Here is a 26,801-nt window from a genome sequence, read left to right on the forward strand (position 1 = left end):
ATTAAGGCGAACAGTGGACAGACATGTGAGGAACTGGGACTACCCTGTGAGTAAGAAACCATTCGGCAGAACATCCAACAACTTGAGAACCACTACAAGTTAGGTCGATGGGTCCCACATGATTTGACTCCGGGCCAGAAGGTAAAGCGAACAGACACCTCTGTTTCTTTGCCGTCTCGCCTAGGGAGGGAGCCATTTCTGGATAGGGCGTTGACATGTGATGAGAAGCGGGTTCTGTATGAAGCTCCAGGCGCCTTCATCATGAGCCGGTTCCAAAACAGTCGAAACCAGCGATGCACCAGAAGAAGGTCCTACTATGTGTTTGGTGTACTGCTCGCAGCATCTTGCATCGGGAACTGCTATTAGTTGGTCAGAGCATCAATACAACTGTGTATTGTCACTAATTGAGCCGTGTTCAAGAGAAATTCAAAACTCTGGATCCAGCAATTCTGAATCGCAAAGGGGTCCTCCTGTTAGAGGACAACCTAAGCTCTACGTGGCTAGCCGGGACACCATTCTATGCCTTGGATGGGATACACTTTTGCATCCGCCATACTCTCCGGACATTGCACCGTCCGATTATCATCTATTCCGTTCCTTGGACATCACCTTAGAGAACACCAGGTCAAATCTCTAGTAGAGGTGCAAAATGCACTTGATATCTTCATAGCCCACGAGATTCTACCGCGATGGAACCCATGGTCTTCCAGAACGTTGGCAATAGGTCGTCCATGCTGATGGGAACTATTTTTGATCTTTCAGATTCGTCTTACGTGACATATCGATGTTCGAAGGCGGTGGGTGAAAATGCGAGAGAACTTTCTTGGTTGCCTTTATAGTATATAGAAACTAAGTACTTTATACCGGCTGCTACAGGATTTGAGAGCAAAGTCACGTTAGCAGGAAATACGGAACAGATACTGCAGAGGAAGAGAGAGTTTGTTACCTTTTAACGTGTTGTACAGGTCATCCCATCCACAGTGGACTACATTATTGAATTAAACCGCCATCTGTCGTAGTAACAGCCTCTACACAATGTCAAAACCGCCTGTAAGCAGTAATGAAATGGAACTTCTTAATGCTCTTCCTTGCATCCCGAAGAGCTGCCCTGAGATTCGCAACGATGTCGTGTGGATACTTATTGGAGTCCTCTCTCATCAAAACTCCATACGTAATGGTTCACTGAGTTATATCTAGTTAGCTAGGGGGTCATATGTTGGAAGTGACACGCCTACAAAAACTGTCACATAACCATTCTTGGGTGGTACGAGTTGTATAAGATGGCTGCTGAAAGACATACTGCCTCTCACGCGCTTCAGCAATAATCAAGGACTTCATAATCGTATTCTCAGCACCTCGGTATAAGCAACGGTGTTAAATCTGGTACCTCGTCGAAAGAGATGTGAAGGTTGCTTTCAGTTTTCACGACTCTCAGAACTATCACTGAGGAAGGAAATTTGGTGTGCATGAGGGCCGAAACTTCCTCAGGACTTTTACACCGGCACCGACAACTTTATGGTTCATCTCCTACTCCTGGACATTTTTTCGTAAGTTCGGGCTCCTCCGGATGTTTCAGGTTGTTCTGAATTTTCTTGGTTCTGGTCAGTCGGTTGCCCTGGTTCTCGGGTACAAGAACTGTCCTCTTCACTTGTAACGAAGAATATCATGAACTACCCTTCGGATGGTGACCTTGTCAATCTGCAGCCCGCATGGACTTTCCAGGTTCCTTATACATGGCAGCTTTCAAAGAATGGAGGAATTGCGATGTTCTGATAACGTCTAGTGCCGACAATATCATTTTCTGTGAGGAAACAAAGGACACGTCACCACTGGCTGCCCTGAGCTCTCTCCGAACTTTGAAGACAAATGCCCGGACGACTTTCAGGAATGCAGCGATCTATGAATCGGAGTAGCCTGCAGTTTAGGAGACAACGACAGCATTCTTCTTTATTTCTTAGGGTAGTCTAGGAATCCAGCGATCTCCGAATCCGATTGGAATGCAGTTAAGAGGAAGACTTATTTCCTAGGGCACACTAGGAATGCAGCGATCTCGGAATCGGAGTAACTTCCAGTTAAGGAGATGACGACAGCATGCCTTTATATATTTCTTTCCCGGCGGGAGCTCATGTGGTAAGGATTCCCGTTAATCAGTAGATCCTGCCTCATATAGCCTCGCTGCTGAAAGGGACACTAAACTAAAATCAGCTCAACTCTTTATTTCTTAGTGTCAAGGATTCTTAATATTTCAGTCTCATTATTGGAAATATTGTGTATGCTAATTCTCAGTTTTGGAAGATTATCAAAATTTGTTTTTGTTTTGGTTTTGGTATTTCAGTTTCATGAAAAGCAATTTATGAATGTCGTTAATATTGTAAGTTGTCTGAAGGGTTTTCTGTTAAGGTAAGTATTTTGTAATTGTATATTTTATTGTTTACAAAAACGCATTGTATGGGAGAATACAATGTAAATTATGTAAGGTTCAGAGTGTTAACAGGATGCTCGATCTTTAAGAAGTATTGATTAACTAAGGTTTCTTCAGAGAAATCTCATACACAAGGTTCTATTTTGTAATTATGTAAATAGTAATACTGCTACTTACAAGTCGTTCTGTGTCCATATACTTATTGGACACATCAGACATTTTGAACACACTGAAGACAGTTCTTACTAACCAGTGTTAGGAGCCACATTTTAGACACAGTAGGGCACTGTACACATTACCGACACTCTTTGAACACCTCCAGATGACACATATTCAGATTTTGTCCAAGTATGTGCCAGATGCATGTACATGTGTAAAATGTCATAATTTTGTGTTCGAACTGTTTGCCGAGAAGAAGTGTTTTAAATATTTTATACTACATACTGTTTTCGGAGAATAAACGCTTTTGGACACGCAAAGTACACTTTATAAGCACATACTTGATATATTTCCTCATCAAGTCTGTATTGAAAGTGTTTAAATGCTGTTTTACTCCTTAGAGTGCATTCTAGAAGCTAGATAACGTATAAACTGTCCTAACACTATTTAAAAGTACCTTTTGTGACCGTATACTCTTTGGACACATCAGGAGTTCAGATCATTTTGAAAGCTCTTAGGGCAATTGCCATTAATTACTTTTAGGGGGTATTCTAGATACTAGGTAATGTGTAAAGTGTCCTAACATTGTTTGAAAGTGTTTCTGTGTGACCGTATACTCTTTGGACACAACAGAAGTTCAGGTACATTTATAATACAATGAGGACAGTTTCTATTACCCACTGGTAGGAGGTATTCGATACACTAGGTAAAGTGTGAAGTCTCCTAACAATGCTTAATAAGTAGCTTATGCCTTATACAAGAGCACAAAATTTCCAGTCGTCAGGTCGCCATTGGTGACTAAATATTTAGGTCTGGCGACCAGTATTCAGTAGGAATGACTTTTGTCTAAACTCACAAGGCAGCAAAGTCTCTGTTTCGCACGAAAATAATTGTCACTGAGTGAGAGAAAACACGGAATATGAAGTCTTTACAACGGAAATTTTATGCCCGGATGTAATCTTTTTCTTTGTCAAACTAAAGGCAGTGGGGAGGGGGGCTCTTGAAATTTGTACGTGAGAGATACTGGCGACTATAATTTTTGAATTGGCGAGTGATTCTGACTGAAATTTTGTGTCCTGCTGTATACCAATTTGACATGTCAGAAGTTCAGAACACTCTCAGTGCAGTTCCTGTTTACCACTAGGGATAGCCATAAAGCTCCGGCTCCGGCGGAAGAGGAAACAGTTCTCGAAGATCCGGTTTTCAGAACCGGTTCCGGACCTGGATCCGAAAACCTGGTTCCAGAACCGGAACTTAGGAACCGGTTCCAGACCTGGATCCGAAAACCCAGTTCCAGAACCGGATCTTAGGAACCAGTTCCAGACCTGGATCCGAAAACCCGGTTCCAGAACCGGATCTTAGGAACCGGTTCCAGATCTGGATCTGAAAACCCGGTTCCAGAACCGGATCTTAGGAACCGGTTCAAGACCTGGATCCGAAAGCTCCCAAAGACCCATAAAGGAGGCACAAAGTTTACCTTCAAAAAATGCTTGTGCCTTCCCCGCCCAGACCCGCTTGTGCTCCCAGAAAAAAATTTGGTCCACCAGTGGGTGTTTACCCAAATGAGGAACCGGTTCTTGGAGATCAGGTTTTCAGAACCGTTTCCGGAACCGGTTCTAGTCCTTGATCCGAAGAACCGGTTCTAGACCTGGATCCGAAGAACCGGCTCAAGACCTGGATCCGAAGAACCGGCTCAAGACCTGGATCCGAAGAACCGGCTCAAGACCTGGTTCCGGAAAACCGGTTCCGGAACCGGATCTTCTAGAACCGGATCAGTTCAGACCCGAAAACCGGTTCCTATTAACCACTATTAGGAGGCATTCTAGACACTAGATAATATGTTAAATGTCCTTACTCTGCTTAAAAGTTGTTTCTGTGACCATATACTCATTGAACACATAAGACGTTTACATATATTTTGAACATTCTTAGGGCAGTTCCTATTAAGAACTGCATTTAGGATGGATTGTAGACCACGTTTGTTCGCTGATAGCACACATCAGGGAATTTTGAGGCATGTTAAACAATGACAATGACCATGAAACAATGATTTGTAATAGAAAAAGTCCAGATCATGTTCAAATACTGATATATTTTTTGGAGTGTATTATAGTAGCTTACTACTTCTCAGTTCTTGGAAGAATAACGAATTTTTAGTGGATAAGCATCAAACTCACTTATTAAAATTACAGTCTTTCCTGGAAGAGTAGTAATTTTGAATACCTCGATCAAGATAATTTCTGTTCGAGAACGTAGTATGCTGAAAAGAAAAAAATCAAAGAATACCCTGAGTGGTTAGAGAGTAGGACTTTATAATACTTGACAAAATACAGCATATATATACATATATATACTAAGATAAGACAAAAAAAATATAGACCAGCCTCGGTGCACAAATGCTTCCTTTCGGAGCTATAGGCTGCCGAAAACTTGAAAGACGGAAATTTGAAGGTCCAAGGCTCCAAAACTATGAGATCTACCGTAGTCAGGTCAAGTAACTAATATTTGGACTATCCAAAAATCAATTTTCAGAATCCTAAGGTACTCACGCAACAATTTTTGGAGCGGCAGTTTGGCTACTGGCTTATAATTTGAAGTACACACGAAGTATCTCTATGAAAATCGTTGCGGAGGTACAGCAGGACTCTGAAACATAGATATTTGGATAGGACACATACTAGTTCCTAAGTGAAATCTTGGTCCCATAGTTTTGGAGTTACGGACCTTTAAATTTCATTTTTCCGAGTTTTCGGCAGCTTATAACTCCGAAAGGAAGCATTTCTGCACCTAGGATATAGTCTCTACTTATTGTCTTATCTTGGTGTCACGAATCACCTCCCAAAGTTTGTCGGTGTTGTTTTGAAACACCCTATATATATATATATATATATATATATATATATATATATATATATATATATATATATATATATATATATAGGGTGTTTCAAAACAACATAAACAACCTGAAATATATATCTTAAATATGGAGAGGCTTAGATTTTTGCTCCTCCTAACTGATAAATATCATACAGTACATGCAACGATGTAATGGATGGATGAAATGTCAGCAATCATGTAAATGAAATTAGAATACCTTATATGGATGCCGTACTGAATATTTATTGTGTACCACATTTCCTGAAAACGACATATGAAAATAGAACATAAAAACACTTTCATGCATTAAGTGTGATATTAAGATCTATGAATGATTATAACACTTCAAATTTTTGTCAGTATTATTCTTACTGGTATTCTCATACTTCGAATTGGTATCACTTGAACATACTGACATTAACTTCATAAGGGGAAGGGAATATAATTCATTGGCGATTATCCAAGACTGCGATGAATTTCACTCCTTGACATGATAATTCGACTAGCCCTCGAAGATGGGTGGTTGGATTACCACAATCAAAAGGTTATTAACTCCGTAATTGCGTACTGTGTAGATGGTGAATAGCTTAGGAAGCAATTTAACTTCATTTTCGTAATTAAAAACTACTATTTGTCGCTTCAGTGCATTTTTTCTATACTATAGCATTTATGTATGAAATTGCTGTATATTCAATACATGAAGAACAGCTTAACGAGATTGCTGTAGCGGGGTAGGCCCTACACGAATGCACTATCCTTAGAAATATAATGTTTTTAGTGTTGGGCTTGAGCGTTGTCTGTAATGCGGAAAGTTCCCGGTGTTGATAGTAGAGGAGTTTCCTTAAGATGTTACTAGTAGATGTATGAAAGTCTATGTATAAATATATGATGATATCTTTTAGGTTGATATACTCAGTTCGAGCAACACTGATATTTACTATGCGTTTTTGACCCCTTGCGAGTAAGGCCAACAGGCATTTCTCGCAGTTCACAGTCTTCTATAAATAATTCCAACTAGCTTCAGTGGAAACTGTAATGACTTGATTAAGTGTTTTAGCTTAACAATGAACAAAAAACAGTTTGAAAAATAATAATAGATTGGCAATCCTGAATGGCTTTCTGCCCATTTACGCTTTGAAGTTCACTATAACATTATTTCACACGCTGTCTACAAATAGTTATTTCCCGTTTTATCAAGAGTTGCTTGGTGATAAATAGTCTCAAAACATCTGGGTGTATTCTTGAATAAAAAGTATTTTACATTATTCCTTGCCAAAATAAAAAGAAAATTAATGATTTCAGAATTTTTAAGTTTTTGCTTTTCTCACAGAAAATAATAAACGTTAAGAAGTAACTTTTGGTTATATTCCATTGTACACTCGGGTAAAAATTCATGGTACCGTGGATCCGTTACAGCATCCCTAATGGGAGTCATCGTTTACAATAATAATAATAATAATAATAATAATAATAATAATAATAATAATAATAATAATAATAATAATAATAATAATAATAATAATAATAATAATAATATAATGGTATTAAAGAAAGTTCTGTCGGTTTTTCATCCATCACCTTCACATAAGACGTACCTGGAAGATCAAAAATAGTCCCCATCAGCATCGATGACTTTCTGCCAACGTTCTGGAAGACCATGGATTCCATCGCGGTAGGGATAATGTACGGTGGGCTGTGAATGTATCGTGTGCATTTTGGATCTCTACTAGGGATTTGAACTAGTGTTCTCTAAGGTGATTGTCCAAGGAACGGAACAGATGATAATCGGACGGTGCAATGTCCGGAGAGTATGGCGAATGCAAAAGTGTATCCCATCTAAGGCATAGAATGGTGTTCCGGATATGCTAGCCACGTGGAGCTTAGGTTGTCCTCTAACAGGAGAACCCCTTTGCGATTCAGAAGTGTTGGCTCCAGAGTTTTGAATTTTTCTTGAACACGGCTCAATTAGTGACAGTACACAGTTACATTGATGCTCTGACCAGCTGATAGCAGTTCTTGATGCACGATACTGCGAGCAGTCCACCAAACACACAGGAGAACCTTCTTCTGGTGCAGTACTGGTTTCGTCTGTTTTGGAACCGGTTCATGGGATACTAACCAATGATGACGGCGTCATGCAGCTTTGTACAGGGCCTACTTCTTATCACATGTTAAACACCCTATCCAGAAATGGCTACTTCCTCAAACAAGACAACAAAGAAACAGAGGTGTCTGCTCGCGTTGCCTTCTGACCCGGAATCAAATCATGTGGGACCCATCGACCTAACTTGTAGTCCTTCCCAAGGTGATGGAAGTGCTGCCGAATTGTTTCTCCAGTTCCTCACGTATCTAGCTACTGTTCGCCTCAATTGTTGCCTGAAGATCTTCATTTTGTACATGGTTGGCCTTGCGTCACGTGGTACGTCTTCGAGTGTTTCGTCAACGTCCTGAAACTTGCTAAAGCACTGCTACACTGTCCACGTAGTCAGGATACCCTTACCAAAGGCTCGGTATATCTTCCGCCCCGTTACAGCAGCGTTTGACCCCAGTTCGAACTCGTAGAACATATATGCCCTTATGATGCTCTGTGGAGGTCCCATGTTCACTCTGTCCTTATACAAGTTCACGGTGTAACTGAACTGTCACAACCAGTTAGTATGTTGGATATACTCACAGCAACAATTGACCTTATCTTCATTCACATTCAACTCAAGGTGTGAGAGCCAATTGAACACAGACCTCCATAAAAAGCGTAGAACTTTCTTGGTTACCTTTATAATACCATAGTAATTTTGACAGGTGGACAAATTTTTGTGTTCCTGGGTTCTGGCTCCGGACTCATGGTCCCTGACCTAGAGAACATGGTCCAGAGAAACTTTAAATCACATCCTATAAATTTTGGCAATGAGTAACTACTTTGGCTTACCCCTTCAAAATTGGGGCAAGCTCCGGAGAACACTTTTAAACTTTCGAAGTTGCTGAAATTAAAAATTTTGGTATATTATAGACCTGGTAACCTTACTACGAATATGTGTAAGTTTGGGTAGTCCATGTCGATTCCTTTTATGGGTAAAAAAAAATTGCCAAAAGTTTAAATTTTAGAAGTTTTTCACCCCATTTTATTTTTCTTCATGAGGCTTTGTCACGTTATGGGTACATTTAGGCATCTCTCTTAAATTTTCAGGACCATTTCTAAAATTTGAAATTTGTCATAAAATTTGGTAAATGTTCTCTAGGACTCAAATATATATGTCTCTAAATGTTGTTAGTTTGCTTGTCACTTTCCATATATAAATGTAGCCAGGAATATGAAGGTAAGTAATATGTATTATCATATTTATTTATATTATTTACTTAATTTATCTTATAGGCTACGATAAGGCCTTAAAGCATTATATTTTTATATGGATTAAGTTCGGGACTCATTCTTCTGAATGACATACGTGAAGCATAGTGAACTAACTCTATGGCCTATGGAACCCGGAGGTTCAATGCCGCGTTCACAAAAGCTCTCCACTGTCTTCTATTCTTAGCTAACTGCATCCAGTTTCTACTTTGTATTCCTATCTCTGCGAGATCCATCTCAATATTGTCCTCCCATCTGCGCCTAGGTCTTCCTAATGGTCGTTTCCCGATTGGTCTTCCAGTCAAGACTTTGAAAGCGTTTCTACTTTCTTCCATTCTAGCTACATGACCCGCCCACCTAAGCCTCCTAGACTTGACGACCCTAATAATGTTGGGTAAACCATATAAATTATGCAGTTCCTCGTTATGAAGTTTCCACCATTCCCCATTCCCGTTCCTCTTGGGTCCGAATATTCGTCGCAGGATCTTGTTCTCAAATACTTTCAGTCTATGTTCTTCCCTCAGAGTAAGTGACCATGTTTCGCAGCCATACAGAACAACAGACATGATTATCATTTTGTATATTTTAAGCATCAAATTCCTCGAGAGAATTCGCGACGACAAGAGATTTTGAACCGAATAGTAACACGAATTCCCTGCTTTTAGTCGACATTTGATTTCTGCATGAATATGATTCTCCATGATGAAGCATGGTGAACTCTGTCTGAAATTTCGGGAGGGGTACTCTTAAATTTGAAAATTGGCAGAAAATGAAAAAAAGTGGTAATTGTTTTCTATAACATAAATATACCCTCTGTAACTTTGGTTCTTTCGCCTGGTATGCTTACACGGATAAAAGCTTGCCAAAAAGAAAACGTAAATTCCACTTGATTTTTGGCGGAAAAATAGAATTAGCTTCCTATATAAGATGAAAATTTTAAATGTTGTCTCTCCTCCCAGAGGTTCACTAAGAAGATGCTCTATTGAATATATAATCGTATGATTCATTGTTTTTTTTTTCTTTCTTTCTTGAATAGGATATGAGTGCCAGGCAGCTGCAACTCTTTAAAATGTCAGGAAGTGTTTTCAAACGAAAATTTCAAACTAAAAAAAAAAAAAAAATCAAATGAAAATTTTGAACTAAATTTTTTCTAATAAATTTTAAAACGACACTGTTCAAATAATTTTTTTAAACTAAAAATTTTCAGCGAGTACAATTTTTTCAAATAAAACTTTTAAAAGTAGAATAAATCAAATTTGCAATACGTGCAAGAATTTTCAAATCAAAAGTTCCAAACAGAATTTTTAAACAAAATTCCCAAACAAATTATAAAACAGTTTTTCAAACTTAAAAAATCCAAACTAAAAAAAATCCAAGAATTTAAAATTATACTAAATTATTATAAGATGTCTAAATTGTATACAATGCTAAGTACAAAAATTCACTTATATGCAAAACTAATTATATGCTTGAAATATCCTACTAACTTAGCCGTGTAGACAAACCAAATAATGTAACAACTGTCTTATTTTTTTTCTTTTTAACGTATCTTTCTTTTTTCTCCTTTTCGAAATTTCAGCAGAATAAATGCTAAATTTCTTATACAAGGGAATTAATACCTTATGTTAAATTAAAAGATTTAGTTTCTGTAGTGATTTTGGTAAGAGAAATAATATATTTTTAATGTGAAAATATTTAATTCTGAGACGCCATATCAAGACAAGTTTGCTGGTGTAGTAGACAAAGGACCCCCCTTTACTCTCCTGTCAAAAAGTTAAGAGTTCCTATCCCAGTCGCGATCTCGTGTGTTTATTAATTTGACGATATTTTCTTAACAATATTTTTGCGTTGCGTGATGAATTTAAATTTGTCATATAAAGTATTTACTAATGTTTGTATTTGTAGGCATAGGGTCATATTGGTTTGTTAATGCGACTGGTTATTTAAACTTTTTTTAAAAATATTTTTTTTACATATACTTTTTTTTTTTTCGTTTCACCGTGATACAGAGATGCTTCTCATTTGCGGTAAGTGCTATGGTAATATGGGCAGAATATTTATGATGCTGATGGTTATATGCATATTCTCCTAGGTTGGTTTTAATAATTCAAGCCTTTTCATAGCTCTTAGACTGTCTTATGATCGTTTATTTCGCCCAAGGGCGCTGATTCTGGGGGGCCCGGGCCTCCAAGCTCATTGAATATACAATATTTGGCATAATTTGAATGCAATTTGTCTTAAAATCCTCATATATATATAGGGCCTACCTTCTGCATCTGAAAGGGCCTCCCAAAATTTACAGGGAAATCGGCGCCCTTGATTTCGCCTATCGTCTGTTTCGCCAAGTCTTATGTTCAACCTTGTGCATAGGTTCAGGGCCGCACCCTCAGAGGTTCCACGGGGTCTGGACTCCCCAGAACTTCCTAATTCAAAATATATTTTTACATTTTCTCAATAAAATATTCTTATTTAACAGGGAAATGATTGATGTACAACGAAAATTTGATCTTACACTTCACCTGTAGCCAGTGGCGTATTTAGGGGGGTGGCTTCCGGGCTTAAGCCCCTTCCCCGAAATCTTACTTAATATAGTAAAGTAAATGAAATATCTTGCAGAATTTTCACATTTCCAGGCAAAGTCCCCCCCCCCCGAAAGTTAGCAAAGCCCCTCCCGAAACAAGATCGTAAATACGCCACTGCCTGTAGCTGTTTTCTTATAAAAACAATCTAGTTCTATCATTGTTTTTGACGTATTTTACAATTACTTATCGTCTTTATGGGTGCAGAATAATACCCTTTCAATACTACATAGACGTAGTGGTTTGTAGGTGGACCCCCGAATCCAAAGATTGGATATTTAAAAAAAAAAAATGTGGGTGCGAGCCTGCTTGGGTGGATTGGGTTAAGATGACTCAGAAAATTGTATTCAATAAAAGAGGCACAAGCGGGGCGCCCGAAGGAAATTTTCTAAGAGCAGCATCACCATGGTTGCTATATTACATCCGGTATGGTTTTCTATATTACTTATGTCTTTTCGTGAGCCACGGGGGCCGGGCCCTCTTGGCCCCCTTCAGTGCCCATGGGCACTAGGTCCAAAAAAGTTGAGAATCACTGCACTAGATGATCACTTTGAATTGCATTTGAAAAAATAAAGTAAAATAAAGTACTATATCGTTTAGGGAACATGACTGAAAATCCATGAAGTAAATAAGCGTTTTACAAGCAACATCAGCGCCATCTGAGAATGTTGGTCCATAAACTCCTGTGGATTTATTGTCAGTTATTGTACGGTTTAACACCTAATGACATAAGTACACTACGATTACAGTAGCAAGAGGTGGCGCTCAATGAATTATTTTCCTCTACAGTGTAATCTCGTTATCGCCAAAGGCAACAAAGTACAGAAGTTATGGGATCAATACTCTTTTATATTTAAAATTAAGATGTTGTAGAATATCTGAAAGAGAATAATGCCTATCTGCTGATGATACCTTTAAAAACTACCTCACCTTAAGATTTCAGTAGTTTTATAAGATAAATACACTCTTAAACAGTAAGCAGTAAGGAAAACAAAGTCTTTCGGTTCTTTACGTTTGAGATAAGTAAACAAAGAAAGAAAATACGTTCCAACTTGGTTGTGGAGTGGAATAGAAAGTCCAATTGAAAATTTTTAATGTTTTTGACATTCTTTTCATCCAAGAAGAGACAAATAATAGTAAACCTTGACTGCTATGTTTTTTGTTCTTACTCATATTGACTTGATATTCCTTGCACCACTGAAGAAGGGATTGATTTTGTCTAGTGTTGCCAACTGGCCGATGTTTGTGTCAGGCTCAAGTACGAGAAGGATCAGAAACAAAGCCGAAATTTCTGGAGTTTGGTCTGTTAGAGAGGAATGAAGAATTTTAATACATGGAGTTGGAAACTAGTTTTAGGGAAACACTCATTTGGAAAACTGATTTCTCGAAGAAGTTATCGCTCAGTTATTCGATTTCTGTGGGCGAAACATGTAATCGCGTCTGAAATTCACCGGCAGCTGGTAGATGTTTGCGGAGAAACTGTAATGTCTCGTCAACATGTCACAGAATAATGTGTCGAAAGTTTGCGGCTACTAGAGAAAACAAGGATGTTATAAATAGAGGATCTGCCCATATGTATTCTTCATCGTATTAAATCAGTGAAGCCAAAAAAACAACCGAGCATCGGCACGTCTGATTGGCTACTCTCGTTTCTGCCATCGTCTGATTGGCTACTTTCGTTTCCGCCATGATTGTTGGCTCAAAACATTGCGATCCTATTGGGCGGAGTGGGCAGAGTAGGGGTGGCAAAACTGTGACGTATGGCTTCAAGATTTTATTGTAAGAGCAGATCCTCTATTTTATAAGATCCTTGGGTGAAACACGTCTTAACAACGTGGCTGAACACACGAAGACAGGATTTTTGCCAGGAGGAAATAATCAAACTTATCCCACGATGTGACAAGTGCATCAACCGGTATGGTGACTATGTCAAAAAATAACCTAACGTATGTACTATCTGTTGGCTGTATTGGATGTATGAAATCATATGTACAAGTTTCATTGCAGGCTTTGTAACCTTACTTCCTGATCATCCCTCTATATATTCCAAGGTTTAAAACACAATTATTCTTCATCTGTTTTTAGGATTGTGAGCGGATGAAGGTAATTTTACTCCTCAAGAGTTGGAAACCCGAATTTAGTAATTTCTTCAGTAATCCAAATTATATATAATCCGGTATTCTGACTATTCCAGTATTTACCTTATTCCTTTGACGGAAGTCCTAGAGATGGTTTTGTGTTCTGCAGTAAGACAAGGGCTCCGATCCTAGGGGGCCCGGTCCCCAAAATTCATGTGAGCCCCCCCCCTTTTGATTTATGAATATACAATATTTGGCATAATTTGAATGCAATTTGTCTTAAAATCCTCATATATATATATATATATACCTTTTGCATCTGAATGGGTTCCCCCAAATTTACAGAGAAATCGGTGCCCTTGCAGTCGGAGATGCTTTACTTCATTGAATTACATATTTACAACTAGTTCATAATCAATTTTCATTTATTAAAAATGAGAGTATAAACTATGCTAATTGTTCAATATAATACAAAAAGGTGTTGTTTCTACGTAACTTATAAATAAAAATTATATTTCATAAGACAATGAGACCTCGATAGCTCAAAGCTGAAGGGAATAAAAAAAATCGAGTTTATAGAGCTTTTCGAGCTATCAAGGTGCCCACAACAAAAATTCGACATACCGAAGTTCCACGTCCGCATTAGAAATGACTACATAATCTCGAAATTTTATTCATTCAACCTCTATAACTCAAAGTTTTATTCATTCAACCTCTATAACTCGAAGTTCTGAAAGCTCCTTAAATTAAATGGCTAGTAAAAATGAAATACTATACATGTATTGTTTTGGAGGGGCAGTCTTCATGTCTAGACATGAGTAAAACACAATTACAGTTCAGTACACACACATTAGCAACAATGACAATTACATAAAAGCATAGAGTTATAGCTTCGAGTTGTTGAGCTCACATCAAGAGATATTCGACTTATAAAGTTAAACTTCGACTTGTAAAGGTTTGCAGATACGAAAGTTCAAGTTACCGAAGTTTCTAAATACAGTATGACTAGCTGAACATGCACTCTCTACACAGCGAATCATTCACATATGAACATGAATCTCTTTGTCAATCGTCGCAACATCAGTACCTGTCCCTTTATAGACACAAGTGAAGGACGTCTTAAAAATCAGCAAGGAGTACCATAAAGGGGAGATTTTTACGATTATTTTTTTCAATATTTCGCACCGTTTGCAAAATTTGAGCATACTTCCGGTTGGAGTTTCTAATTCATGTGAAACAGTGTTCCCTTCCTTCTTGCATGCAGAATGTAATAAGCAAATACATTACATACACAATTAATTATAATGCCAGTGATATAAGGTGCTCATTAGGCAAAACACTCCAAACAATAAAGATTCATCTTAGTCTGGAGAAATGGTTATCCTTCGTTTTTCATAATCATTCGTCTAAGAAACAAGCGCCTGAGAGGTATACAACCCTTATGTACAGTCACGAAAGAAAGCATTCTCCAGTTGACAAAATTTCTTTTCCTAATTACTCAACAATAAACTAACGTATTACAGTACCGATTTTGGTAAGCTATCAAATTATAACTATTCTAAGTATAACAACAGAAAGATCCAAATTAATTCATTTGTTCCCAAGTTATTGGCAAAAGAAAATATATCAACTGTCAACAACTTTCTTTTCCGTCTGTACAATTATGTTGTGTTGGAATGCGTAAGTCGTGGGATATATTACTTTACTTTTTCTTAAACCTCAACATTTCCAGTATACCTCTAAAATATGTAATAAGGAAATAACGGCCATGCTTTATAAATATTCAATTAGAATTAAACTATCTACACAAAATTTGCAATCAATTAGTGAAAATGGCATATTTTTAGAGCCTATGCTTCCTGAGAACTCACTGTCGAAAGGATTGGCAACAAGCGATAAACGTGAGCAAACATATAAACCTAGCATTTTAATATATAGACTAGATAAACCTCTTTACACAGCGCATCATTCGCATATGAGCATAAATCTCCTTCTCATTCCTCACAACATATATACATGTCCCTTTACAGACCCAAGTGAAAGACGTCTTGATAAAAACAAAAAAAATCTGTAAGGAGTATTACAAAGGTGAGAATTTTTCGATTATTTTTCCCAATATCTTTCACCGTTTGCAAAATTTAAGCCTACATCCGGTTGGAGTTTCTAAGTCACGTATCACCAGTGTTTTCTTTCTTCTTGCATGCAGTATGTAATAAGCAAATACGTTACATACATAATTAATTATAATGTCAATTATATATGGTGTTCATTGGGCAAAACGCTCCAAAAATAAAGATTCATGGTTAGACTGGAAAAATGGTTATCTTTCCTTTTTCAGCATTATTTGGCCAGGAAACAAACGCCTGAGACATATTCAACCCGTATATACAACAATATGGTGTTGGAATGTATAATGCATAGGATATGATACTTTAGTTATTTTTTTTTTTAATTTCAACACTTCCAGTGTACCCGTAAAAATGTAATAAACAAATAATGGCCATGTTTTTTAAATATTCAATTAGAACTGGACAATCTATGCAAAATTTGCAATCGGTCAGTGAAATCGTCATCTTTCTAGAGCCTGTAGTTTCCGAGATCTCATTGTCAAAAGGATTGGCCACAAACATATAAACGTCCACAAACATGGTTTAAAAGAACTCCAGAGATAGTAGCACAATTCATTTGCATTGATTTTGGAGAAGGCTTATTAAAATGCAAAGGCTTTAAACAATAACTTTAAAACATAAACTTTATATAAAAAAAAGATGTGTTTAAATAATAATTTACTTAAAGTACACATACTTTAAAATATTGTCTTTGTTAAACGTGAAATCACAAATAACTGCAAGTCAAAGGTTTGAAATCCAAAGTTAGAGGTTGGAGTTCAGGCGTTTTTTTTTTTTTTTTTTTTTTTTTTTTGCTTTTGTAGCATTTTAATAGATAGATAGATAGATAGATAGATAGATAGATAGATAGATACATAGATAGATAGATAGATAGATAGATAGATAGATAGATAGATAGATAGATAGATAGATAGATAGATAGATAGATAGATAGATAGATAGAAGGTTTAATCCTTAAAATTCGACTAATCGAGGTTATAATTTTTAAACGTTTGACTTATAGAGGTTATTTTAACATTGAGTATAATGAAGAGTTCAAAGGAACGTGAAGAAATCGAGATATCAAGGAATTTGAGATATCGAGATGCAATTGAAATAGCACTTTTGTATTAAGAAATTATAAATACAGGGTAAACCTTCCTCTTCCCCTCCCCATGGAATTAAGTTATCTCGGTTTTCTCTTAAGTTTGGACTTTGGGTTTGGGTGTTTTGGGTTTGGACTTGAATGAAACAGTAAAAGAAGCGTAAGAAAGCTTTTACCGTTTGACTCAACATGGATTTATCCGTTGAATGTGTGTCTGACTGTTCCACGATTACTTTCGTAATATTTAAAGAATGTGTTGTGTTTCTTTACCTCGAAGTTCATGAAATTAGCCTAATTGAAACCCGTGAAAAATAAAGGAGCAAAAAGAGGTAAAATCTAAATCGAATGTTTGCCCTTTACACAATGTGACAATAAAGCAATTTCCTACGATACCCCCCTTCCCCCTCCGACAAAATCTGAAATGATGCTACAGCTTTCCATTGCCCAATTTCTATACATTAACAATACCATACACACATGTCTGGAGTAGAAAAAATTGCACTGTTTTCTTATCATACTTCGTTTCGATTTTTTGTTTTCTATTCGCCACATTTCCTATTGGTTGGGTGACAGTGGCTCAGTAGTAAAGCGTCTACCTCTATGTGTCTAGTCTCTGGTTCTATCCTTGGCCAGTTTGTGGTGAAAAACGTCGTTTACTGGGTTTTCTCAAGGTACTCCCGTTTCCTTCCACCAATTCTTTCATTATCATTCACTTGCCTTTATCGTCCACCTCCCTTAGCTTAAAGGACATAATCGTGGGACGTTAAACTGAAAGATTTCACGTCATTTTTCATTTTTATTTCCTGTTAGTAGCTAAAACACAAATCTTAAAAATAGTATATACTTGTATATTAGTAAATACATCATCTGAAAATTTGTTTTCATTATCAATTTGGCTTCCACAGCAGTCAAGGTTAAATTGATCCAATTCCATTTAGCCTCGACTCGTTCACCTACAATTAAAGAACCGATACAGCTTCGTTATAAAGATCTGTTAAATTCAAAATAAATCAACCATCACCTTCCGTTGAGTGGTGCAGAACATCGTTTCTCAAATTTTTGTTTTTTTCAAGATCAGACCACTTTTGCCAGTCTGTCCCCATTCCTTAATATATTTTATGGATAACCCTATACATATGCTAATGCCAGTATAGTTATATTTTTAAAACAGTATTAATTAAAATTCTGTTAATTTTTTTATGTGTTTAAATAAAAGAATTATCAAGAATATTTTATAATAATACAAATATATAAACTATTTACTTAAATTTTACGTTTTTCTTCCTTTTTGGACTAATGTTCTATCTAAGAGGTTCACACGGACAGACTTTGAGCAAGCACTTATTTGTTGACCACAGTTTGAGAAACTCTGTTTTTTTTCTTTAAAAAATGTTCTAAAAAATTTGGCAATTCATATCAATGCTTCAGAAGAACAGCACTGAGAAAAAAAATGTGTTGCGTACGTAAAAACGTAGGTTACATGTGTAAATCTTGTAGTTTTTGGACTTAGGTACAGCACACGTATAACTGAAAAAAAGTATTTTATATGTACTTTCCGTATGAACCAAAGAATTGTATATAGGCGGTCAAGATTTCACATACAGATGGACGTATGTATCATATAGATGACGTATGTAACATACGTACATGTATGTAATATACGGAAGACTATTAGAAGTCATAATCCTGCAACAACATGATGTAACATCTAAGGGAGTGTGGAAAATATGTAGCATATGGATTACGTATGCTCCATATTGATTTCCTTAGTAGTATAAACATATGGGTTCCGTATATTTGTGCAATATACGCTGTCCGGATGACGGATTTTTCTGTCTATCTTAGACAGAGGCCTAATCCCTCCGAAATCTCGACTGTTTTGTAAATTTAATCTAATTATAAGGAGACTGTGCAAAATTAATGCTCGTATTGAATTTGGACCTCCCAAAAAAATTCCTCCAGAAATAAATTCCTATTTACAAGCCTACAGGAAAGGATATTAAGAAATCGGGATTTTCGTAATAAAATCGCAGCGGCTGGCAACACTATATGTATCCCTTTATAATTCAAAGTTGCATTTGGTGTGTGTTAATAGTGATCATACGAATTACCTGCTGATAGTTGTTGGTTATTAGACGAATTTCATGCAAGCTGCACCACGATTTGTTGCGGGGTATTTTTTGGTAAAGAGAATTTACGGATTATCAAGAAGAACATAAAATTATAGATGTCCTGTAAGACAGAACAGGTAGCCTAAGTTAAAAGGTTACAGATTCCTTGTTTCATTTTCTCCCCCTTCCCTCCCCAGCATTCTGAAAGAAAAAAATTCTCGTGCACACTTGCGGCAAGATTCCTTTTGAGCATAGAAGTCTCTTTAATAATCGCCCAATTAGAAAAAAGTTAAGACTCAGCGAATCGTGACGAACAGGGAGATAATTCTTTGTGATAATGCTTCCAACAGTGAACAAGCTTTGTTATAGGACAAAGCATTCATATCATTACTATGAGAAACAAAAACAAACTTTAATACTGCAATGTAAAGTGTTCAACCTGAAATGAAATAAATTTTTGTTTTCGCTCTAAAGTATGCGCGATAAATGTCACCTATAGTTTCGATTTTCGGTTTAATTTCTCAAAACCAACTTTTTAAAAAAAAAATTCTATTGAAAAAAAGGATGAAAGTCAAAATGGCAGGTAGAGTTGCAGACGAGATGAGACAGAATTTTAGTAACGAGATTCGAGACGAGACAGAGCTCTTACAATAAAATTCATGCAATTTTCGAGACGAGACGTTGTTTTCATACCTATTTCAATAAGAAACAATAAGAATGATTCTTACATCTATTATTATTATATTACTCTCTCTCTCTCTCTCTCTCTTTTATTTATTTATTTATTCATTTATTTATTTTGATCAAAAGATCCAACATATTTCAATCAAAAATTTTCTTGTATGCCTTATACCTGAAGAACTACATATAGTGTAGCCAAATCCAAACTATTAGTATGGTGTTCTTATTTCGTAGAAAATAAGATAAACCGATTTAGGGGCCGTTCAAAAATTTTATGGCCCCTGATCCAAAAAGTAATTATAGGCCAAGATCATAGTCTTTTGATAATTTTTTTTATAATTCCTAAAATTTTTTGTTAAAAAATGAAGTGTGGTGTAGCGTAACTTATAAACAAATCAATTCCATACCTTGAAAGTGTATCATCCTGTATACGGTAGAGTAAAGGATGGTTATTTTGCAAACATGTGTATCTCCAGATTATTGCAATTCTGTCATGGTGGGAAGTAATACTTATCGGCATTTGCTTGTAAGTAAATGTAGGCATTTTTAAATTAAAATAAATTCCTGTAACCCATTAATATGAAACTAGAAGGAATAAGTAATATCTTTTCTTTCTTTACAGATGTTTCCGGAGCTGGATACATGCCATTAAGTACTGAGGAACACATACAATAGATCTTGTTTTTTGGAAGCTACAGTATAAAGAAAGTCACTCAAAAATTTAATTGGTTACATTTAGGACAATCACTTATTATTACGTATATTATAAGGAGGAAAATCATCTACAGATTCGAGGAGAACGAATGTTGGTAGATAATTGCGTATGGAAACTCATCCAAAGATTTAGGGAGTCGGGATTTGTGAGGATAGTTGCGTTAGATAAATTCATCTAAAGATTCAAGGAGATATTTGTGATAGATGACTGGATATTTAAACTCATCTAAAGATTCAAGTAGACGTCATCTGTGCTAGGTAGATAGTTCAGTAGGAAAACTCATCTAAAGATTCATGGAAATAAGATTTGTGGTAGATAGCTGAACATGGAAATGTATCTAAAAATTCAAGGAGATATCTGATAGTTGAGTATGGAAACTTATTTAAAGATTTAAAGAGATATCTGTGATAGTTGCGTATGGAAACCCATCTGAAGCTTCAAGGAAACAAGATCTGTGATAGATACTTGCATAGGGAAATCTATCTAAAGTTTCAAGGAGATATCTGTGATAGTTGTGTATGGAAACCCATCTAAAGATTCAAGGAGATATCTGTGATAGTTACATATGGAAAACCTATGAAGATTCAAGGAGATATCTGTGATAGTTACATATGGAAACCCCATGAAGATTCAAGGAAACGAGATGTGTAGTAGATAGTTGCATAGGGAAATTCATCTAAAGGAATCAAGGATGTATTTTAGAGAATTGCATAAGGAAACCCATCTAAAGATTCAAAGAGGCAGGATCTGTGGTAGATATATGCGAAGGGAAATTTATCTAAAGATGCTCAGAATAGAGGTCTATGGTGCATACTTGCGTAAGAGAAGCTGATAAACTCATTTAAGAAAGCAAAACAGATGAGACTTGTTTTGGCTTAGTTTGATTTAGTTTAACGTCCCACAGTTATGCCTGCTAGGCTAAAGGAGACGTGTACCTACCAATTATGGAAATAATAAACACTTCTGACCAGAGTATATACACTTGTTAAACTGTACCCCCACCGGGAATCGAACCCGGGACAACGCAAACCGAAGTCAAGCGTGCTAGCCACTAGACCAAGCAAGGGTTCTGAAGATGAGACTTGTGGTGAACACACCTCATAGCTGAATATCCAAAATATTAAGAACCAATCAGACAACGTGGAATAATCTCACGGTTTGTAGTAGTATCTGATATCCCTAAACAGTCCAGCTAGAGATTCTGTAAAGCGGTGGGGGTTCCTTTAAAATCTGCATCCTACAGCATCGATTATAAATTCGAATTTTGTGAGTGGAATCTACACCAGCTGAATTAATTCTCCAATTGGCACCTTTTTCATTTTAATCTGTGGGGCAAATTAAATAGCGTTCAGTGACAAAATCCAAAAGATATCTCATCTTAGAGAAGATATCGTAACACGTTCTCAAATCAATCCAGATGTATGTCATATTGTTGGAAAATAGAGATATCCCTGTGACAACACATATGGGAACTCGTATCGATAGAAATTTGCGTTTTATTACAAGAAGCAAGCTTTATACAGCTTTAGAAATTAAGTCATTAGTTAGAAAAAAAAATCAATTCTAAATGTTCACAAAACAAGTACATTTTTTTGTTTGTCATTTAGTTTGTTTTTTTTTAAATACCAGAGTATAAGTTCCTTTTCACTTGTTTTTTGGAGATTCTCAAAGTCACTGTAAAAATTCCTTCCATTTCATTTTGATTTTGTTTAGTGTCCCTTTCAGCAGCAAGGCTATATGAGACATGACCTACGGTATAGCTTAATGTAGAATCCGAACCACTTGAATTCCTGCCGGGACTCGAACCCAGGTCTCCCATGCAAAAAGACAAAGCGCTAATCTCTTAGCCATGATGGAACTCAAATCACTTATATTAGAATGCATTTTACAGTAATAAAATTTTATAATTAACACGTTAATTGTACTCATTAATCTACTTCAGCCCAGAAAGAGAGAACTTTGTTAACGTCGGCGAAATAAATGGACGAAGAGTCCTATATATCTTACTATTTTGTACTACGGTTGCCAACTCTGGAAAATAATTTTAAAAAATGATATAAGTTTAAGTGTGAAGTATCTCTGTTTGGAGCCATCCATGAGAAGGAACGTACTATCGTGAACAAAAGAGCATTAGCATCTGTATTCTGTATATCCTTAGTACATTCACTAATAAGCTTAATAGATACATTGTGCTAAAAAATGAGAAACTGAAGTCATTATGGATCATTTTAATGTATTTTCCATTAATTGCCACTTCTTTAAAATTATCGAAACAGATAAACAAAAGTATATTAATCTTTACGTGACAATTTTGTATTTGGAAAATGAAATTTATTCTTTAAAACTTATATTTCAATTACAGGAAATTGCTTTAAGAAGTCTTTTTCACTCTCAGTAAATGTATAAAATTCGTTACAAGGAAATTTAAATTTTTCCTGATACAGTCTCTGTCAAATCTTTAAAATCATCTAAACAGATGAACAAAATATATTAATCGTTGATAGATGGTGAAAGGTGACAGTTTCGGATTTACAGAATTAAAGTTACTTTTTAAAGCTATACTTCGAACTAGATGAAATTGCTTAGAACTAGAAACAAATTTAAACAAAAAAAAAAAAAAGTCATAAAGGGGCTGGTAAAAAGTTTGTTCCGGTCACCGGCTTTAATCAAAATAACAACAATATTTCCGGCCAGCCTGGTGAAAAACCAGCCAATTGGTAAAAAAATCCACCGAATGGGATATTTCCTACGAGATGGCATCACTGTTTCCAACAACTGTAAACGTAATATGCAAGTTGGTGCTTGTAATCTTCAAATCTATTAAATCAAGTAGCAGCACAAGAACAAACTTGTATTTTTAATTTGAAATATGAATTTCAAATTAAATATAAAACAATGAAACATATGAAATTTGAGAAGTAATAATAAATTTGTTTAATAGCTTCAAATTCCCCTTCAGTTACGACATCTTGGTGCATTACCCTTCCATTATTTAAATAATTTTATTACTGGGTGAAAACCAAATATCTTACTCGCTAATACGTATAACAATTCGTTACATAAGTAAAAGACATACTGAAATACCATCTATTGATTACATTTTTCTGCAGTCAGGTGTAAACTCCGGGTTATAAATTATACATTTATAAAAAATCTTTGCATTATTGTATTCTGTTCTGTGAATTCTATTCTGATTCTCAGTATAAAAGTATTCGTTATAAATGTAAACAGTAAAGCGACAATAAACCATGAAACACCTAGTCGCAGTTTTCATAACGAAAAAGTCTGGTCGTAGCTAGCTCACGAAGAGCGGGAAAGCTCAGCTACATGACACCCTCGTGAAGATCAATAACCTGCCATCTAGTGTTGAAACGGCGAATTAACTCCAATAATGAAAGCAAGCTGATTGCTAATGTGGGTATGGAAGCAATAAAATCCTTAGTTACAAAGGTAATAAAATAACCATTCTACTCTTACAAGTATGAATGAAATAAAAGGAAGTAAGGAAATTATCTTATAGTGTAACATAACGGACCATGAACAACAATAAATGTATGACAATGAATAATAAGGTAAGTTTTTAAACGACAGTTATACTCAAGTTTATTCTATTTTTTAACCCTCTTTCAGGCTTCTTATAACCATCTTTGTCTATTTAACTGTAAAAAATCTATTTTTTGATGGGAACATTTTTAGAATACCTCAATCTTAGTTCAAATAATGTTTCAATCTTGATTGGTTCTTTTCCAGTACTGAGGTGTGAACCAACACCTTAATGTGAAGTCCGAACCACGGAGTACCCACAGGAAATAGAACCCGAATTTCAGCGCTGAAAGGAGCGACGAACAATGCTGACCCTAGGCATTTTGTCGTCTCGTGTAATGGCACCATTGACCTCCCGCTTTTTTCCAGAAAGAACAAATCTTAAAAGCTACGGTTTTAAATATGCTACCCCATCATGCAGATATTTATGTACTACACTGAAGAATGAACTACAAGTATTCTTTCAATCTACTCAATGCCTTATTTCTTAAATACTCATTAAAATAACTTTACGTGAACACGTAAAGTTTTTATTCGGCCTATAATATACTATTTCAGTTATGAAATAAACTTACCGTCAGGATAGCAATGAACGTAAAAAAATTTACATAATTCTAAGAAATATTACAGAATATAGAACATTTTTTGTCTGAAGAGAATATTTTCGAACAACTTTACAGAAGACATGCGTGCCACTCATTAGTGCCTCGCGTACCACAGGTTGAGAAACCATGCAATAATATATTTGACTATCAAGTAAAATCTTAAAAGGAATTGTAAATAAAGAAACACTATTTACAACCAGTGTTTCTTTCAAAAAAATGTTCCGGGGGGCACATTTACTATTCGGAGGAGCACATATAATTTTTACGATACTATTCTATTTATTATTACATTATAGACGTATTATTTTGGTCTCCTTCAAGGGGTGCACTCTCAGAGCTCCGGGAGGCAGTGCCCTCCAAAAACATTTCTGGAAGAAACACTGTTTACAACACCCTTTAGTCAAGTATAAGCACACAAAATATACATAAATGAAATAGATAATTAACGAAGGTGAATCACCTCAAGAGCAAAATACCCTTTCTTGAATTTTTTTTCCCCAAAGAAATTACTAATATTTAGGGTTTCGTACAAGATGAGACTAGACAGATTTTTCGTTACGAAATACGAGGCGAGACAGTATCAATTCTTGTCTCCCGCCATCCTTACACTACATTAAAAGGTTATTAGTTTAATAGTATATTGATTTATGATATATGAACAAAATTGTTTGAGCTGTTCCTGAAAAAGAAACTATTTTACCCTCAAGTAAACTACCTTTATTTTTGGGAGTAAAACAAACAACTGAATTTCGAATCTACGGCACACTTCCAAAATAAGCGATTTCGAGTGGTATATCAAGACTTCAAGTGGTATATCTATAACTACGGGTTGCAATTGATTAATAAGATTAAAAATGGAACATGTTCCTCCGACGCTGAATCAACATAAAAAAAAAAAAACATTAGACTTACTCTATATCTTTTAATGCTTTTGTTCTGGTCACTGGTAAAAAAAATCCGTATTAAAACATATAAAACTGGAAATAATGTGATCTTGTGTTGATTCATATTGTTGTCCACTTACACAATACAACCTCTTGTAATTCCGCTACTTTTTATTATTATTATTATTATTATTACGGATATCAGCTTGGACAGTGAAAGAGAAAGGGAATACAATGTTATTACAATACATAACTAAAATACACAATTAGAATGCTGTTGCAGGACAATTAGAGGAAGTTCGGGTATGGAGAATGGAATACCATTTTTGTTTCGCTTGTAACTCAGTCAAGAATTGCACATTGAAGCAAAAAAGAAAACAAATATACTCCTTACATATTTGGCTTTATTTATGCGTATCTTGATAAAGAAGTTTCGGTACAGGGTGGACAAAACTTATAATTTGTAAAGAAACCACTTTGGAGGGTAATATAAAATAGTCGGGTAATATGGAATACAAATGCTATATAGAAAAGAAATGAGTTTTCTGTTGAACATACAATAAACACAGTGACAATATATGAAAATTCTGAATGCCAAGCCATAACTGAATGTGATTACTTGCAAAAGTCACAAATATAATACTCTGCTTCAGGATCGGCACAGTCATTGTGTGCTCACATTAAACATGATGAACGCTGGACCCAAGCTCACCAATTGTATCATCAGAAAATTTGCTGTAATAAAAAATACGCTTAGCATTGTTGTCATCATAAATATATGTTTAATTGCCCAATACCGATAGATATTTTTGTGATAGAAACACGGAATATCATGATTTTCTTGCGGGTATTCCATATTGCCCTCCACGCCAACTTGGAAACGAAAGAGCTATAAAACGAATTCGAAGGCTTATAAGATAATGATGTTTATCAAACTACCAATCTGTATATCCAACGTCATAGTAAACAAAGAATTGTTGTTCTATTATATTTCAATAGGAAAATACAGGCTGTAAAACACTTACTTGTAAAAGTTTTCAGGAATAAGAAATCAGATTTTCACGTCTACCAACGCAACGAATGTCACAATCACAAGGAGACTGACTGTAAAGCATCATGGGAACTTGAAGTAGTTATCTCTTTCCTCTCCGCTTGGAAGAAATACATCACAGGTAACATAATGAGGTATTCCATATTACCCGACTATTCCATAATACCCGAACTTTCTCTACACTCTATACAAAGTTGCAAAGACACATAGTGTACAATGGAACACCCAAAAGGACAGTGCAAGTCTAATACTTAAGACTGAAGGTGTAGTGAAGCAATTCATGGCAATAGGCATTTCTAAACTCGTTCATCAGTTTGTTGTTGACAAAAAGTAGACAGTGTCGTACGTGATTTGTATGCAGCAGCTGAGCTCTAGACTAACTGTCTTATACTTGAAACAAATAGCGTTAATAATCGTGAGGAGTGGATAGAATGTTTGCAATGTGAGAACTGGATCCCCTTGATGTGCACTGGAACAAATTATTCTCAATTTATTTCTGACGAATGTGATATACCCATTATGATCTTCCCAATG

Source organism: Thermobia domestica, chromosome 2 (genome assembly GCF_964235325.1).
Source record: "Thermobia domestica chromosome 2, izTheDome1.hap1.1, whole genome shotgun sequence".
NCBI lineage: Eukaryota > Metazoa > Arthropoda > Insecta > Zygentoma > Lepismatidae > Thermobia > Thermobia domestica.